This window comes from Lepisosteus platostomus, chromosome 15, assembly GCF_059453375.1.
Source record: "Lepisosteus platostomus isolate fLepPlt1 chromosome 15, fLepPlt1.hap1, whole genome shotgun sequence".
NCBI lineage: Eukaryota > Metazoa > Chordata > Actinopteri > Semionotiformes > Lepisosteidae > Lepisosteus > Lepisosteus platostomus.
In genome coordinates, this window is record NC_142625.1 from 5,600,764 (window position 1) to 5,616,023 (window position 15,260).

At 42.1% G+C, this 15,260-nt stretch overlaps 1 long non-coding RNA gene across 1 annotated transcript; it reads right to left on the minus strand.

Moving 5' to 3' along the window:
• Positions 1 to 14,127: 14,127 nt before the first annotated feature.
• On the minus strand, positions 14,128 to 15,232 carry LOC148647755 (uncharacterized). Its single transcript, XR_015926697.1, has 3 exons — positions 15,167 to 15,232; positions 14,805 to 14,914; positions 14,128 to 14,594 (listed from the first exon to the last, which is right to left on the minus strand). It is a non-coding gene; the product is annotated as an uncharacterized LOC148647755 (long non-coding RNA).
• Positions 15,233 to 15,260: the final 28 nt, after the last annotated feature.

The following is a 15,260-nucleotide window of genomic DNA, read 5'->3' on the forward strand; positions in this document are numbered from 1 at the left end:
CCTAAATAGGAAAAAGAGGGCTTTCCGGGCAGGTGACAAGGAGGAGCAGAAGTGAGTGCAGAAAGAGCTGAAGGTGAGAGTTAGGGAGAGCAAGGTGGCTTATGGGAGGAAAATGGAGGACAGGCTGAGGGAGAGCAATGTGAGAGAAGTGTGGAATGGCATGAGGAAGATCTCCGGATCCAAGCTGTCTGGCAGCCAACAGAGTGAGGGAGGCCTGGAGAGGGCCAATGAGATGTATCTTTTCTTCAACAGATTCGATACAGGGTCCACTGTCCATTCACCTCACAGGCCTTCACCCCAGACACCCTCTTCATGTCCTCAGTCACCCCATCATGTGATCCCTCCTACTCCTACTCCATCTTCCCCTGCCCTCCTCGGCCTATCCATCACAGCTGACCAGGTCAGAAGGGAGTTGAGGAGACTCCATGCAAGGAAGGCAGCGGGTCCTGACGGTGTCAGCTCCAGGGTGCTAAAGGGTGCGGACCAATTGGGTTCAGTGCTGCAGTACATCTTCAACCTCAGCCTGAGATTAGAAAAGGTTCCAGTGCTCTGGAAGACATCTTGCCAGTACCCAGAAAGGGGCACCCTAAAGTCTTGAATGACTACAGACCAGTGGCACTTACATCACACCTAATGAAAACTCTGGAAAGGCTTGTACTGGACCACCTCAGAACCCTGGTGAGTACAGCACTGGACCCCCTGTAGTTCGCCTACCAGTCACACCTGGGAGTGGAGGATGCAGTCATCTATCTGCTACACAGAGCTAACTCTCACCTGGAGAAGACACGGAGCATTGTGAGAGTTATGTTCTTTGGCTTCTCCAGTGTCTTTAACACCATCCATCCACCTTTACTGAGAGATAAGCTAAGGGCGGCGCAGGTGGACGCTCCCCTGCTGTCCTGGATTATAGACTATCTGACCTGCAGGCCACAGTATATACGGCTACAGAGCTGTGTGTCTGAACAGATTGTTAGCAGTACTGGGGCTCCACAGGGGACTGTCCTTGCTCCATTTCTGTTCACCTTTTACACCTCTGACTTAAGGTACAACTCTGAGACATGTCATCTGCAGAAGTTTTCGGATGACTCTGCAATTGTGGGGTGTATTAGAAAGGGGAGGGAAGAGGAATATAGGAGCTTGATTACCAATTTTGTGGAGTGGTGTCATCTTAACCATCTCCATCTTAATACCAGCAAGACCAAAGAAATGATCTTTGAATTTCGAAGGAATAAGTCTCCGCTGAACCCTGTTTCCATCCAGGGTGAGGACATAGAGGGCGTACATTCCTACAAGTACTTAGGGGTACACCTGGATGATAAGCTGGAGTGGTCTGGTAACACTGATGCCCTGTACAAAAAAGGTCAGTGCCAACTCTATTTTCTTAGGAGACTCAGATCCTTTGGTGTGTGTGGAACACTGCTACACATTTTTTATGAATCAGTGGTGGCGGCGGCCATCTTCTATGCTGTGGTGTGCTGGGGCAGCAGCATCATGACAAAAGATGCAAATAGGCTCAATAAACTTATCAAGAAGGCTGGCACTGTGTTGGGGATGAGACTTGACCCCATGGAGGTGGTGGCTGAGAGGAGAATGCTGACCAAGCTCACAGCCATCATGAACAACACCTCTCATCCACTTCATGGGACTGTTATCGGGCAGCAGAGCACTTTTAGCAACAGACTGCTCCAGCTACGGTGTTCAAAGGAACGTTTCCGCAGGTCTTTCCTCCTGGCGGCTGTCAGGGTGTATAACACTGCCCTAGGCTAGGACTGCTACCCTTTCATTTGCTCGTCTATGGACAGCATGTTTATTCCATTGTACTTTTTGGACAATCAGTCTGTATAAACCTATGCACATTTTGCACATATTTTATTGATTTTACAGTAACTATGATCAGCACATTTTGCACACACCTATGTATTTATTTATTTTTATTTATTTTGTTTGTCTTTTGTTTTATAACTATTCTGATATCTGTTTTGCTTGTCTTGGGCTGGACTGCTGTAACACATCAATTTCCCTATGGGATTAATAAAGTATTATCTATCTAACTGTTTATAGAAATAAGATGTATTAACTAAGGAATAGGATGGCACAGTTGTTAGTATGCTTTTTTTCACAAATCCAACAGTAGTACCAGATGTCTCAGTGGCTTTCAAAATTAAACTATGCACGCAAACCTCTGAACTAGAAAGATAAAATATCCATCCATTTCTATTGGTGGCGAAAGTATTGCTATCTTGCAGCACTGGGGCCCTAAGTTCAATTCCTGCCATCCTGTGAGTGTGAAGTTTGCATGTTCTCTCTGGGTCCCGTGTTTTTTCTCCTTATGTGTGATGATTCTCTCTCGCACTCCAAAACAAACTGGTATGTTAATTGGATTATGGGAAAACTGGCCTGGTGTGTGTCTGTTTGTCTCTCCTGTGATGGACAGGTGCTATGTCCAGGGTGAAGGATTGGGCAAACATAGCTGATGCTGATCCACAGAGATGTTTATATTTAGAGGCGATGTGTTTGTAAAAATACTTAATTACATGTAAATAAAACTACACACATTTTATAACTACCTAACTGTTGATCTCTTTTTTTTAAGTCCTATTGTGCAAGCTATTGACAGACTGACTGATGAAAATGATGAGCTATCAGCGGTGCAAGTTCAAAGACGGCTGTGGGCTGACCTCTGTGCGAGCGTGAGTCCGACATCGATAATAAGAGTGTGCAGAGGGCTTGGATGGAGATATAAAAACCAACACATGCCCCATGATAAGGGTAAAAAATAAAGAGAAAAGACTCAGACAAGCTCTCCAATGGATTGAGCAGGGAGAAGCATTTCATGATGTACTTTTCACTGATGAAACAACAGTGGCTCTGGAACATTTTCAACCATGTCGTTTTACAAAAAGGGGAAATATGTGAACAAGCCAAAGCCAAAATATCCAGTGAAGGTTCACGTCTGGGGGGGGGTGTATCTAGAAGAGGCCTGGGAACACTTATTTTCAAAGGAATTATGGATCGTGAATTCTTCGAGGACGTTGTGGTCAAAAAGCATGCTGGCCCATATATATATATAGTTCTTGGAGGAAGAACTAACAGAACAAAATTGCAACAATTTTATTAACAAGCTGTTTCATGTTCTTCCTAAGATTGTTGAGCCGGGGGGGGGGGAACACTTGAAAAACTCCATAGGCAGCCCATCAATACCCGGCACTTTACCTGACTATTCCTGTCAGAGCTGCTCTCAGCTCCTCTAAATGAAAAGGTTTCTCAAGTCTCTTTTGTGCTCCTCTGGGATCTCTGTGTAATGTTTTCCAGAAAACTCCCTCAGTTCTTTATCTACTTTACTTTTTTGCTAGAAAAAAGGTCCTGGTAGAAAACAGTTGCTGCTTCCAACATTCCCTTCTCCGTGACAACACCGTCCTTATTCTGAACTCCCCTCCATCATCCTTCTCCTTTGTTTTTGCTTTATTTGACTGAAAAAAAGAAGGTGGAGCAAGTTCCCTTCTGCTGCAAGAAATCTAAGCAAACATTAAACATTCCTTGTCCCCCCCCCCCCAATAAAAGGACCTCAATTTTGCTTTTAATGCTGGGAATACTGTATATTCATATCAATATGAAGGCCTTCATTACATTGGAAATACAACGTATTCAGTTCGTCCTGCAAAATTCTTCACTTCCTTTCACTCTTAATTCTCCTTTTCATGTTTGCCCACCATTCTTTGACAGTAATGTGCTGCCTCCTCTTAGCCCACCAGCTATTCTGACTTTGAGGTCTATGTAGTTGGTCTCCTTCAAAATCTCAGGGTTCACCTTCCAATAACCTTCCATATTTTCTCCCAAGTGGATGCACATCGACCTCTACCTTGTCACGATCGGAGAACCACACCAGCAGAAAAGCTCCTCCTGCCTTCACCTCTTTGGATACAAACACAATCCAGACGCTTTGCAGCACCCTTTGAATTTCTCCAAGTAGAACTGACCTTCTCACCCACGGCTCTAAAAGCACAGTCAACTAAAAAAAAATAATAATGCCACAAATGAAATGCTAAGTTGCCTTGTTCCTGCATCATCCTTGTCCATTAAATCCACATGAATGTCTCCCTTTGTAAATTACCAACTTATTAGTAATACAAACCAAGTATAAATCTTTTTAGAAGTCTGCTCTCGCAACAGCCGGAGCATACACGATCACTAATCTGAATATCCGTTTCCATAGCAAACATCTGTGCTAAACACCCTTCCAGGGCCTCAACCTTGCACCATTTATCAAGTCAAAATTCCCAAATAAAATCCCCACTCAAGATGAGCAAGCCCCTCCTATGCTCCATCTTGATCCTCCCTTTCATGTAAAAACCTCATCTCCTGCAAAAAATAAACAAAAATCAAAACTCCTCAGGTAGTTAAACTGCTGTTCTTTACTTTCAATGTTAAAATCACCACTTATTGACTACTTTTTCATTCCTCATCATTATATGCAGATCATCCAATTTAGACATCTCTTACCTCCATCTTTCTTTACCCACTCACAAACAAAGCTAAAACCTTTCTTCCATTCTTCTTATACTCCATTATATTTCCTCAATATAATGAGGAAATTTTCACACTCCCTCAAAAACCTTCAGGTACCTACATCTTTTTTTAACTCTGCTGCAGAAACGTGCATTGCAGTGTGCACACAAGACAGCCTCACCTGGCTGTGATCTGCCAATGCGCCTGCTGCTTACAACTGCAAAACCTTTTGCCTTCTGCAAACAGTCTTTATACACACATTTCATTTCCTCTGCACAGGCAGATACCAAGTGACCTATTGTGCCACATCTACTGGACGGCTCTGCAGTGCAATATGTCCCTGCACAAGTAGCTGCCCCAGGTAATACAAAAAGCCCCTGTTGGAGCCTATGATATAGTTCCTTGTACATCAACTAAAAGATATATTTTTCCAACACATTCGGGTTGAACAGATGTACTGTCAGAGGCCTAACCTCTCTTGCAAATAAAGGCTCAACGAAAAAAAAGAGGTTTATGCTTTTTTGCTATGATATTGTTGAACACTGAGCAGCAGACACCAAAGCAAGGTCAAAGATCTTTTTACCTGGAAAATCCTGAAGACAGTAGACATCCTCCTGCTCCAAACCAAGTGTCCTGAAATGCACTTCATCCAAAAAGATACTTATTTTACTAAACCCATTATACACAGCTGATTTTCATCCAGAATTTGTTTTCTTTTTTTTTTTAGATTATAAACAACAATTATTTACCCTTTACAATTGCTTGCGGTAGGAATGTGTCTTTTCACATACCCCAACTTCCTCTCCATAAGACACACAAATAATCTTATGGCTGGTGTCAGAGCTCAGGGTCAGCCATTATACAGCAGCCCTAGAGCAGTTAAAGGCATTGCTCAGGGACCCAAAAGAATAAGATTTCTCTGCTGGCTAGAGATTTGAACCAGGCCCAGATCCCAGAGCTCACAAGCAAAAATAACTACAACAAGCAGATATAAAACATATCACTTAAGTTTGCCACTGGAATGAGCTGCATGCATCTGCTAGTGGACTGAAGTATGGGCTGTTACCTCTGGAGCCCTGCAAAGGCACACCTGGTGGCTTCCCTACAGCAGGTGGCCACCTGGCCTCCACTCCTGCTGTTACCTGCTGCCAGCCTGATGCACTGGTGATGGCCCTGATCTGTCAATGGCCTGACAATGACCACAGCTATGGGGGCGGTTAACTCATTAGCATAGCCCCGCCCACAAGCAGCAGCAACACCTACTGTACATACCAACCTGAAAACAAAAATGGACCGACACCTACTGACCTGAAGGAGAAGGGAAGACACAGGAGAAGGAAGAAAACTCTGACAGAGCTGGTCTAACAGCGTCAAATTGATGTCATTCATTTTGTTTTGAACCAGAAGGGAAGGTAGGAGCTTAGGCCAATGTAGGAATTTTTGCTACTGCCTGAAAACAATGAATTGCACTTCATCCTCTCTAGAAGTTTCTGGAGGCTTTCTATAGTAATTGAAATAGCTATTAGAGCTTTTTATTATTTTTCAATAACTTTTACTTAATTTCCAGGTATGTGAGCAATACCATTCCAGGTCCTGTCTTTACAAAAAATGTTGAATTTTATATTTGTTCTATTTTTCTCAATTTTGTATCCAGGCTGGGAGACACACGGGGCAAGATCTACAAGCATTTTCATCTTTTTTCAGGACACATTGTGAAAAATTGATCTTTGAAGAAGAAAAATCTGTTTCCTCTTGTTTTGTCTTTTTTTTCTGGATATTTCTGTCTGGTGAGTGGACAAAGTAAGACGTTAGAAACTTGGTTTACATGTATTGCCCAAGGGATTAGCTTCAATTTAAGCCCTATACTAGATCTCTACTATCCAGCTATATTACAAAATGTTTGATGGAATTCATTCCAGTTGGAAATTGCCTCTGTGACACTTACAGGTTCTCAATCAAGAACCAAGAATTCACAAAGGGAGCTGCATAGGCTTCAAAAGATCAACTAAAGAGGGAAGATAAACGCTTTCAAATAATAGAGCCCCAATTCAATTGCAGACTAAGCATGTCCCCACACTCCCTTCCTCCACTACAATTGGAATATACACAAAGCACTGAAAGCTTTACAGTATACGTCTGCGAAACACCTGACCATAGAGATAGTAATTCTGGCTTTATGAACTCGTTTACACTTGGGATTAGCTTTATTCAAGATGTTCACAAATTGCAGTGGTTTAAATGTCAGTGGTTTGAAGGTTCCGTGTCATTTGTTGGTGGAGTTATTGACGTGAAGCATCCCGTCTCAAAAATAGACAACTAACTGACACTTCTGCCTATGTCCTTCTCCAACAGGACTCTTCCACTGACTACCAAAAGGAAGTGGTATACATCATCTCCTTTATTAACAGTCAGGAACTCCCCCAGGAGGTGAACCAGCTCATCATTGAACATCCCCAGGAATCTCAATTTTACCTCCTCCCCAAAATCCACAAACCGGACACCCCATCATATCAGCATGCAATGGTCTGACTAAATACATCTTTGACTTTCTAGACAGCCTTATGAGACCGCTGGTTGAAGATCTTCCCTCATACAATCAATTTCATATAAAAGGGCAGATATGAATAAGCCAAAGCCAAAATATCCACTGAAGGTTCACGTTTGGGGGACTATTTCTAGAAGAGGCCTGGGACCACTGACCACTGCCCCATACATCAGGGAGCACTTTGGATCACGGCACCGTTTCTTTCAGAACAACAAACTAAAACATACAGCAGCAAAGGCAAGGCTTATAGCAGAGGGAGTGAACTGGGTGAAAACTCCAGCTGAATCCCCAGATCTAAATCCAGTAGAGATGGTATGGCATTCCCCCAAAAGATTATATTCGGAAAACGGCTAAACCCACCACAAAGCAAGAACCGATCAATGCGATTTACAAGTTCTGGGAGGAAGAACTGACAGAACAAAATTGCAACAATTTTATTAACAGGCTGTTTCTTGTTCTTCCTAAAATTGTTAAGCGGGGGGGGCATTCAGGAATGTGAGTTATGTGAGTCAGATTGTGAATAAAGCATTTTATTAAAAATGTGTTTGCGATTTAAATCAAGATGGGGGTAAAAGGGACACTCTATTATATTGAAGCACATTCACCTTGCGCTGCAGCTGAAGAGCGCCAGGCTAGGGGCAGGACAGGAGTAGTGGTCAGGCCGGGGACTAGGATAACCGCTGACCCATTGCAAAACAGCAGTAAAGTTTGGTGAGATCGCCCGGATTTCAACCCTATCCGTGTGTAGCTACCTGAATAGACCCCAGTGTGTTGCTGTCTCTCTTGCTCTCACTCTGTCTCTCAATTCAATTCAAGGTGCTGTATTAGCATGACAGATGGGTACAATCAGTGTACCACCACCTGAACTACTAATGTCTGTTTTACTTTTATTTATTTTTTTGTTTCATGTTAATTTTATTATTTTTATTTGCTTTGGCAACTCTGATTTTACCCATCGGCCATGCTAATAAAGCACCTTGTACTGTAAATGTCTGTAATAGAACACGTAAAAGGTTTATTCCATGCTAAAAAGAGAAGAAAGAAAACACAAAGTTTTGGAGCCTTCTTCAGGTGTATCTATCACTACATTGTAGGGGGGTGATTTTAACATAGATCTGTAAGTCAAACACAAATTGAAAACCCTTTGAAAAAACTCTATCAGTGCTGTCCTGAGGCTGGCTAGTGTCAGTGTGGCTCAGGTCAGTGAGCCTCAGGACCAGCTGGCTCAGGGGGCTCTGTTTTGGGCTCAGCCTGCCTGCCAGTCCGGGCGGAGGCCCTGCTCTTTGATCTTCTGTCAACGACCGACAACGACTGCAGCCGTGGGGAGCACTAGCATCCTTAGCTTAGGCCCCTCCCACCAGCAGCAGCTGTGCTGAGCGAGCTGCAAGCGAAAGAGGACCTTCAGCACCTGCGGGCAAAGGGAAGGGGCAGCTCTCTCTCGGGAGGGACACAAACACCACACGAAACCACACCTGCCTTCCTAAAAAAATATTATATATCTTTCTGGAGGGAAAACACACGGGCGATCAAAAGGGGCCTGTCTGCCCGCTGACAAAGTGCAAGCAATCATGTACAACACATACACCCACACTCCTGCCTTCCTAAAAAATTTATATACTGTATGTCACTATTTCCCTCTACTTCAGAAAACGGCTCAGGGGTTGGGCACATATTCCGAAATATACTGCAAGAGGGGCATGCTCCTAAAAAGCTACAAATGGATGAGGGTAAAGAATTTCTTAACAGGACCTTCCAAAATTTTCTCAAACATGATAATATTGAACATTTCGTTACGGCCAGCGATGTGAAGGCTAGCGTGGTCGAGAGGTTTAACAGAACTATTAAAACAAAAATGTGGAGGTACCTGACACACAAAAACACCTTTCGATATATCGACGTCCTATCGGATCTTATTTACTCTTATAACCATAGTTACCACACAACTATTAAACGAACCCCGGCTTCTGTTATGTCCGACAACTCCCTTGAGGTGTGGAGAACGGTCTATGATGAACAATTCAAAGTCAAAGTTTTCATTTAATGTGGGTGATCACGTGCGGGTGTCCAAAATAAAGGGAGTGTTTGAGAAGGGATATGAACAGACCTTCACAGATGAAAGTATCATTGTCAAAGAGCGGACCTCGGCTCTGAGACTCTATTACAAACTGCAGGACTACGCAGGCGACGACATTAAGGGCTCCTTCTATGCAGAAGAGCTACAGAAGATAAACCCTGATGTTGAGAACGTCTACCGCATCCAAACAATTTTAGCAGCCAGGGGTCGTGGTAAAAGCTTTTGGTAAAGTGGAGCGGCTGGAGCGATAAATTCAATAGTTGGGTAAAGGCTTCCGAGGTCCGAGACATATAGAGGTGGTGAAAAATGAACCCCAATGGTTTCTATGTTACGCTGGCCAGTAATTCATCCTCAAAGATGTTTCCAAAGAACACCAGCGCGTGCTTCACAGAGCATCTGGCAAAGGCGATTGACCTGGACAGGAGCTGGGAAGTGGGCCTGGTCGAGCTACACTATCCGCATACGCTTAACACGTTTGATGAAGACAGAGTTTTTCTGTTCGTCAGCGATGAGCTCAAGACTATATTGACATGTACCTTACCGAGAGGGTACTACAGCAACATCGAGCAGCTCTTGCATGAAATGAAACGGGATGCGGAAAAATCCAAGTTAACGGCTGTAAGTCTTAAATACAACCCCATTAGCCGGTCGGTAAAGATTCTTAGTGATAACCGGTTTGTTATACATATGCATAACCGTCTGGCGAGGATGTTGGGTTTCAAATTGGGTGTCGGAAGTGTAAAATCACCGCACCCCGTCGATATGACTGGCGGATTTAACACCATGTATATATACACACCGATATCATAGAACACCAGTTAATAGGCGACGTCTATGCACCGCTTTTGTGTTGTGTGCCCTTCAGAGGCGTGGATGGTGAATTCATCACAGTATTGTACGACAAACCCCATTATGTGCCGGGGAGCGTTGATCATTTTAACATCACTATTGAAATAAAGACGGATCAAAACAAGCACGTGTCATTTGCATTTGGTAAGGTCATCATCAAACTGCATTTCAGACCTGTGAAAGCGACGAACATCTAAAAGGATGACGGTCATCAAGAGCTACGGGGATCGTTCTTTGTATACACACTACTACAAACAACAGGCTGGCTATGGATTAACAGGATTTTCTGGGCTACCAGTTCAGTACGGCGTGGGTATAGGGGGTATTTTCAGAGCACTATTTAGAAAAGCCGTGCCTTTTCTGAAACAAGGGTTTGAAATAGCTAAGCCGCACATGGCACTGGCGGCTAAAAACATCGCCAAAGACGTGGTCAGCGTGGTCACGTCTAAGGTGGCTGCACATCAGCAGGAAGGTTCGGGTCCAGCATACATCCGCAGAGGTGTCAAGAGAAAAAGACAGACGTCATCATCGCACCGTCGGGGGCCTCCGAAACCTGATAAAAGAACGGCTAGGAGAAGACAGTCATCTCATAAAAGCTTCAGGTCGACCAAGAAGAGGGCCGTAACACACCGCAATCAACGAGATATGAAACGAGACATATTTTAAATATGGCTTTTGTTCACGGTGGGTCTGCAGAATGCGCAAAGTCGGAGCTGGACATTTTTCAATTAGCGCCTACCCAAACAAGCATCGAGGGAAGCTTTTACATAGAAGTTCCACCCCTCACGGCCCTAACAGAAAACGCACCTCTGGAGTTCTACATCGCAGGCAACGGAGAAGATTATTTAGATTTAAACAACACGCTGCTTGCTGTTTTGTGGTGTACGTATTTGGTAAAAGCTTTTTCTGTCTCATTATTTTCACACCCAGACTCCATCAAATCATCAACTATAATCAAATTTACTCTATCCGGTGGCAGTAGCTGATCGTCGGAAAACGACGTTGGTAGTCCTTCTATAAACTGAATGTATGGAAATTTCACAAGCAACTCAGCGTATAGAGGTTGCTAGCAGCTGTAACACCAGACTATGTTTTCGGGTTTACGAGTCATAACGGTATTACTGTTCTCCAAGAGTTGTTTTATAAAATAACTTTTACCGCAATTCGAGGGTCCGGACAAAATGCATGAAAAAGGGTGTTTTAACCTGACATCCATCGTGTTAATATCCGTAGGGCAACGATGTCAAATTTTCTTGCAGCACCCGCTTGTCGTACACCACCTTCTGGGTTTTCTTTAAGGTCCGGGTCTCAATGTGCCAATCCTTTTTAACACGCACGATCATCGGCTGTTGAATAGAAATGTGTTTAAATTCCCGGCACTCTGCATAAGGGTTAACGCCATAGTCAAAAACCAAGTCCCGCAGACTCTCAAAGTTACCTTTTTCACAATTGTTCACATTGAGCGTAATGCCTTTAAACAGGCTTTCTCGCCAGACAGCTTGTACCCGTACGACTTGGGTCCTGTTGACACAAACTTGGTGATGTGTTGTCCAGCAGCGATTTCGCTGGTCAGCTCACCCAAATAGTCACCCAGCCCCGGATCCCACTCACCCTACCGGCTCACAAAGATAATGGAATCTGTGTCGTGGTACAGACAGCGGCCTTGCAAAGCAGTTAGCAGGTTGTATAACTCCAAGCAGACATAGGCTGTTGTAAAGCTAGCAATGAAAATGTTAGTGTTTGAATGGCCTGTATAGTGGTGTTTAGGGTGTTTCCACATAACACAGGCTGTGTTTCATCGATAACCTCGCAGGCTGACACCTCATGATATGGCGTAAATAAGTACCTGAACAATTCATCTGGGTTTCTCACAATGGTGGTCTGTGGTAAATTGTCTCTTTGCCCATACTTGCCCCACAAACTGTTCAAGGCAATTTTTAAAAGCTGTCTTTTGGCCGGATTCTTTTTAATGTAGCAGGGGTCCAGCCGGACGCCCTCTTTTTCATAATATTCGCTGATATATCTTGTTGTTACGCGACATCCGTACACCACTCTGGAAACCCCGAAGCTTCCTGTTTCCCTTTCAGATGCAGTTTGATGTAGTCGGAAAAAAGATTGTGTGAGGCCTTTTCGAAATGCCAAATTTAGTAAATTTTACTCACTCTATACCCCAGATCTAAGGCCATCTTTAATTCAGGGGGGCAACAGACACCAGTCAAGGCGCGATCTTCATCACTGTGCTCGCAGGGAGTGGTCTGTTTTGTTTCAGCACACGTACGACACAGTGTGAAAAACATTTTTTTGTCAATTTTGGTTGGAAGAACTGGAAAGTACAAACGTCTGGGTGGGTAAACTTTCACCTTCGCTAAACCAAAATACCATTTTAAATCTCCAAAGTTGTTAGAAAATTATTCGGGGATGCCCCAGTGGGTATTTTTTAGTTTTGTTCACAAACGGATACAGACTGGTGAAATCATAGTAACGGATTTTTTCACCGGGCTGCGCTGTGTAATGCAAACAAATAGCATTTGTTCTCCCCCCAAAAAGCGAATCGCACGGTTGCAGAGGCTCTGGTAACTGCGCTGCTGTTAGAAATTTACCCAAGTGTCCATTTTCAACAAGCATGTCTTTGAACTTGTGCTACCACAAAACACGCACGTTAAAACCATTTAGAGAAAATTAATTTTCACCATCGTCTTTCTGTACAACCAACCTAAAGTAGTGTTTGTCAGCGGATTAAAATCGTTTTCACAATAACAAACACTACAACCGTGAAAAAACAACCGTTGAACTCAAAGGCTGTCTGCACTCCGTCAATTACAGCATAACCATCCAGAAAATATGGTCCAACCTTGAACTCCCCGGGTGTGGTTAATGCGTGTTGGATTTTAACGTGCTCTGTGTGTTCGATGTACATAAGCCACTGAATGCTGGGTGTAGAAAATCGTTTTTGCTGGAGGTGGTAATTGTCATGGGGTAGCAGCGCTATCGTCTCTTCCTGTAAAAACACAAGTCTGAACATGGCCATGCAGACACTAGCGATGGTCACAAACTGAAAGGGGTCAATGCACACAACACAGGCGGCCCCTGACTCAGTCACGGGTGTCTGTCTGGTCGTAGTCATGACCTCGTCCCAGAACCTGACACAGCTTTCTCTTGAAATTGCCACATCCATCCGGCAGTAGCGTTTCAACTCTCTCTGTCAGTTAAACACACTTCCCTTGCATTCTTCATACCAAACCAAAAACTCAGCTTTCTCACTCGGCAGCATGTAGTTAACATGTAGTGTCTTAATTTCATAGCTTTTAAAACGTGGTGAAAATGTGCCCCGGTGTCTGTGTTTGATTCACCAACAGACCACTAAGAATATTATCAAGAAAAATCTTTTTATTAACGGTATCGCTATAAGAAAATGTATCTATTATTTATAGCGATGTGTTCACAAATCAAGCTTGATGTTTTGAGGTTTTATTTTTTTTGCAATGCGAAATTAAGAACATTTTTGTATGAAATACATGTGGTGATTATAAATTAGAAAACTTTACATTAATATAAAATTATATATACAAAACAGCATTTAAAACAAATGAAAAACTATAACTCCTATATCCGGATGTTTATTGTCACTATTAATTGTACCCGCTTACAATTTAAAAATGTTATGAACTTTCGCTCTGAGGTCAATTTTACCACCACCCCCCTCGCTACCCAGTGGGCAAAAGATCTATAATATACGTCTATTAAACGCATACCTTAGACGTCTAAATGTTGTCTGCAATTCGTCTAGAATGAAATTCTAATATACGTCTAAAGTTATACGTCAATTATACGTCTATAATTAGACGTTCATTATACATAAATGGTTGGAGTTCTATTATACGGATAAATTTAGAGGACTATTATACATATATGGTTGGAGTTCCGGATAACTTTAGAGGTCTATTATACGGATAACTTTAGAGGACTTTTATACGTATATGGTTAGAGATCTATTATACGGATAACTTTAGACGTCTATTATACGTATTTGGTTAGAGGTCTATTATACGGATAACATTAGAGGTCTATTATACGTATATGGGTAGAGGTCTATTATACATCAAAGATAGGTTTTATAGGTGTAGAAACAAGTAAACCAAGCCAATGATTTGGTTTAGAAATTTATTCTGAAAATACACATTCACACCTGAAAAATTAAATTATACATTGTATGCAATCAATCAACAATCAACATATGGGCAATAATCATAAAAAAACACAACTAGTCTTAAACTTCAGCTACAAATTCTGGTAACATCAATATACAGTATAGTAATGACAAACACAAACTAATTACATTAACACACTATCTAACTCAAAACCACATTTTGATTCAAATATAAATTTTAAAATGTACAACTTATATATTTAAAAAAAAACAAATATTACAATGGAAGTTAAGACGATTTTTGTCCACCATTTGCAAACCCTGTCTAATTGTCCTAACAGGACCAGAAACCTATTATTTTCAGTGTCCAGATCTCCTGGCCCCCTGCCTTGCATATGCATTCTTCAAGTAACGCATTGCGTGCTCCTTTATATCTTTTTCTTTCGATGTAGGGTGGGACTTCAGCACCGCAGCTAGGAGAAAATTATATAATATTACTACTCAAATAAATGATGGTTAATATCTTCTTGAGTATAATCTCAAAAATGAACCATTAAGGTTTACTAAGCTCAAAGCTGAAATAAACGGATAAAATGTGGCTTGCATCACAGCAATTGAGCAATAAAGTCTGTCCTAATTAAAGAGTACCCAAAGTTTGAAAGTACAACATAGAATAGGAGTACCTTTAATTACTCTATAAAGATTTGTGTCTCCCAGGCCCCTCTTTTGTTTTTTATATTTTCGGTTTGTGCCAGCAAAGTTGAATTCTGTCATCAGTTCATTTGTCATAAGTCTGAAAACCAAATTTTCACTGAGTTTAGACATTTTTTCAAGTGAGTTTCCACTCAACATTTATTTACTTAAATATTTAGGATCAAATGTAGTACTGTAATCCTTATATTTTAAAAGACAATTTTGCAGTTTTACACCTTGCACATTCAGTGGTTAACACAAAGGTATCTATAAGCTCAATTCCGTGGATATGTTAATTTGATCGAAGTAAAAATGTAATGTAAAAACATTTAAAAAAATCAATAAGCAATACCTTGACAAGACTGTGAAAACACTCTCTCTGACATCACTGCCGCCTACTCTCTGAAGTTGGTTTATCTGGTAATAATATTATATTAGAAATAATA